We start from the raw sequence: 4,620 nt of genomic DNA, 5'->3' as shown, positions 1-4,620 counted from the left end.
ATCAACACCAACTGGCAACACCTGTCCTGCTCCCACAGCTGCATCTCATCAGTTTCTGGCCGTGATCCACTATAAAAGGGATGGGAGGAGCTCTGGCTGTGTTTGGCTGTTGGAGAGGGCTGTGGTGCTGCAGCAGGAGCTCCTTAGTGTTGATCACTTTTCCCATCAGCCTCCAACATGAGGAATTACGGCGTTGAGAACAGAGCTTCCTGCAAGGCCTGGCTCCCTCCATGGAGAGATTCAGCAAATGTGTGAGTAACAAAAGCTTTTGGTGCCTCTTGGTTGTGTGAGGGCYTGAATGTGCCAGGGTTGGTTTGGGGGCTCTGGGGAGGGCAGACTGAGGGTGTTGAATGCTTTCCCAAAACCAGCAGCAGCTCTATGTGCTCCTTCTCTTGAGATACTCATKTTTGGTTGTGGAAATTGATTTAGTGAGGAGTGGCAGGGGGTTTAAAGCTGGCACCCAGCTGTGGGAGATGGGGTTGTTGGTGGCCCTGGTGGGGCAGAGACAACACACCTCTTTTTTTTTTCAAGCTGTGTTTGAATGTTTATTTTCCCTTTTGGACAATATTTGGGTTGTGTTTTGTGTTTGGCCGGGTGCTGTGGCCGTGCTTGTGGCCATGGTGGCCCTGTGACACTGAGCTGTGTGGCTCACCTGGCCAGGGAGTCCATCTGCCACCCACACATCTTGTGAGCTGTCATGTTCATGTCTCAGATAAAGGGATTTATTGGGGCAGGTTTTCACGTTCTCCCTTTGCCTTTGTAAGCTGAAGCTTTGTGATGAAGGGCACAGTGAGTGAGGGCTTTCCCTCATTAGTGGGTGAGGCAAGGATTTCTGTCGGGTACAACGGTGCCCTTTGGGTGCTGGGKGATTTTGGTCAACTACAAGTGAAAAATAAAGCAGATGTGAGACCATCAAGCCTAAACTTAAACCTTCAAAATCAGTAATGGCTCTACAGATGTCTGAAATGTGGCCCTAAGTAGTGAACACTGTCCTCCCCAGTGAATTTGCCCGGTAAATTGCTGGAGATGGGGTTTCTCTTACTCTATTTCTGTAGCTATATTGATTTTTTTTTTTTTTTGCCATCTTTCTTTTTAAACCCGAAGGAAAAATTCAAATAAAACCTAATGATGTCTCTCTGTTTCTGAACAGTTTTGGAAATTGCAGAGCAATCAATATTAAGTACACTTTACACCAATTTAGAGCTCTGTTCTGTTCAGACGTGTGCTTTGTAGAGCTCTGATTTTTGAGTAATTTAGGCTGAAAAGTAGGGTAATGTGGATTTTCTAATTAGCTTGTGTTAAGTCAGTGTTCTTCCACCTGAATATTTTTAATAGCTTGGTTTTTAAAAGCATGCGTGTATATATCCAAAGTAGGAGAATAAAAAGGAAGATAATCTTTTCAGAGGGATGAAAGACAAGTGGATTAATGCAGAGTTTGAGATTTTGTGAGAAATTCAGGCACGCAGGCTGGTGCTGCAAGGAGAGCTTCTACTTGTGAAACTGTCACTTGTTAATTAAGTTAATGTCTACGGTGCTCTGAAAATGTAAAGCAGTATGTAAGTGCTAAGTATTATTATTAATGATGCCAATTTTGACAGGTTTACTGGAATAGGCTTTGCAGTACAATATAAGCTAATGTTCTAATGCTTTACTCATTTACAGTGAAACTGTTCAAAATAAGACAGCGGGAATAGAAGGCCAGCAAAGGTCAGCAGAATAGATGGAGTCCCTCATTTGGTGTTGTCCCCAAGTGCTGTCTGGGAAAAAGATAACGTGGGGCTGGCTCTCCATCTTGTAGAACTCTTGGGGGAAAACCTCAGGTGTGTGATGAGGGGCTGCACCAGATTATTGTGTGATTCCAGTCATCCTTTCAGGAGATGTGCTGGCCCTTGGAAGCTGTAACACGAAGTGTTGTGTCCATCTGGCTAGTGTGTCCTGCCTGTCACCTAAAGACTCATTCCTGTCACAGACTGCAAAAGGGGAATGGAGAAAGGTGTCAGCCCTGTGTACCCTAAGAGTGCTTGCTCCTCTGAGGGAAATCCCCACTGGCCAATTAATTTGGTTTGTGGCCCCTGCCTCCCTTTCCCTAAAGGGGCTGCAGAAGTAAAGAGCTCTGGTGTTTGCTGTATGGGTATTAGTGCCTGAACAGTGCAGAGAGCTTGTCAGTGATCTATCTAAAAGCACATATTAAAAAAGTGACTAAATTACCTTTCACATTTCATGGAGTCATAATAGCTTGCACATCATTTGAATATGGAAGCACAGCTACACACAGGTATCTGACCCAGTAAATGGAGTAGTTTCCTGAAAGTCTTAGGCACATTTCATGCTTTTTCTCTGAGCAAAGCTATCAAATCTGCCCTGTAAAAGGRACAGCCTAATCTTCTGATGTTTTTCTTAGATGCTTTTTAATTTATTTTTTCATTACCAGGCTTAATTCTCTCCTGTCTCAATGGCTTCTAAGTGAAGAGAACATTCAAGTCCTATAGGAGTCATATACTTTCATATACAAGTCATACAGAAATTGGAACTCTGGTGTTTTCCTGCAGGTGTGTCTTTCTGTGTGTTTCCATTSAAACTTACAGTATTTTCCCCTCAAGTCAAATCCAGTGGATGTCCTATTGGCATGGTCAGGGTGGTCYGTTTAGCTTAATTACTACAAGAGAAATTGATGGATTCTCTTGCAGTTGGGTTGAGTTCTGCTAATGTGTTGAGAGTGCATGTGCACACACACCTACACTCAACAGTTCCAGCCATATGAGACCAGCACTTCACTGCCTAATTAAATTCATTTACTGGCTGGCAGACTCTCCACCTTTCAGTGCCATGTGGATCCTGGTTGTGCTGGAAGAACTTCAGGGCCAGTTGTTTTGTTATGTGTTAGAGACGTCCTCATTTAATATGAACTTTGGTATCGTGCTGCATTAGTCAAACAGCGCTGGCAATATTGGAAGAGGGGTGATGTGGTTACGTTTGAGGGCCTGGGAAATTATTTMTTTAAAGAATAACAGCAGTAAGAAGGACTCTAATAAAATTATTTTCTTGCCTCTTTCTATGTCTTCAGTCAGTTACCTTAGAGTTGGACTTGACCAAAGGTTGCTGGGAGCTAGCCAGGACTCTGTCCTCGTGCATCCAGAAAAGTGAAAAGTAATGTTTTTTTATTTTTAATATTGGTTACTGATGAAGTGTCATGAAAATATTGCACTCGTCACGAGATGAATCAGTGATCTGAGTAGGAATGTCTGTCTAGAATCAATGCTTTGATCTGTCAAAACATCTGGACAATACCCATGCCCCTCTGCCGGCAGGTAACATGGAATGATGCCTTGGGTGGGAAGGTCTCTCGGTTCACCCCGTTTTCTTCCCATTAAGACCAGTCAGGTGTTAATGAYTGGGTAAAATAGTCTTGAAATAATTTGAGGGCAGTTTTGAACTGCTGCTGCTGCTCAGGTCACAAGGAGGGGTTTCTGCCTTGGCCTCCTTGGAGCTGGCTCATCTCCTTATACCCAGGTGTCTCCTGGTTTCCTGTTCACAGAATTGCAGTGCTGGGGTTTGCAAACTATTTAGGTTCATACTATCAAGACTCTGTAGCCTATGCCCTGTGCAGAAAAGAAAGCAAAGCACCACAGCAGAAATAAAAGTCGGAACAGACTCCAGCAGTTGCTGGCATTTTAATATGGAAGGAGAGATTTAAAAATRTGGGGTTGATGACTGGATGTTGATCCTGTAACTATATTAAATATCAGTTGTATTGAGATCTGAGCCTTTTAAGAACCAGACTTAAAAACTATAACCTTAAAAATATAACAAGGGCAAGCTTCTTGCCCTTTTCTAAAGTGCAGTAATAGGCAGTAATTCTAAAGCAGGTATATGGGCATCTGCTTTGGATGCTCTAGTTACAGAATATGGTGCAGGTAGTACATCAACCCTGTCATAAAAGCACAATAGTCAGAATAGAGTCCTTAAGGCATCACTGTCTATTATAAATCAGTTAGAATAATTCATGCTATAGATTTCCCAATGCTGCAAAGCCTCTTATTCAGCAGAGTATAAACATATATCACATCTTATAGATTTTTTTTTTCTCCCTTCTTGGCGTGAAACAGACTCAAAGAATTCTACAGAGAACAATGCACTGCACAGACAATGCCCTAAAAAACTTTCATAAATAGGAGGTGGAATGGAAAGAGATTATTTATCTCYGGGATCGTTTTAGCAGCTCCAGTCACACCTTCATTATTAAGTTTGGAGCATGTTGTGCAGGAGCCAACAGTAAAGCCTGTGTGTGGAGCATACAGGGGCTGTGTCTGGAATCAGGCTGAAAATGCAAATAGGAGTTTCTTTTCTGGTTTGGTTTCTCAACACAAGTTAGAGCAGCTTGCACCAACTGGTAAAGGCTGCAAAGGGCCATTTTGCCAGCTGGGAGGTGCAAGGGTGTAATAATGCTGCTGGCTCCCTGCCTGTGCCAGCCACAGCGAGGAGAGTGGCAGAGAAGCCAATGTATGTCTCAGTGCCACAAACCAGGCTTAAAGACAGCTTGTACCACTTGGGAGTGGGGCATTATGGATCTGAAGTAACCAAAGGCCTGCCATGAAATATTTACGCTGCAACTTCCTGTAT

The sequence above is a fragment of the Malurus melanocephalus genome, unplaced genomic scaffold (assembly GCF_030028575.1).
Source record: "Malurus melanocephalus ecotype Western Australia unplaced genomic scaffold, MMel_1.1 scaffold_480, whole genome shotgun sequence".
NCBI classification, from domain to species: domain Eukaryota; kingdom Metazoa; phylum Chordata; class Aves; order Passeriformes; family Maluridae; genus Malurus; species Malurus melanocephalus.
The sequence above is the reverse complement of the archived record's forward strand: the minus strand, read 5'-3'. Positions refer to the sequence as shown.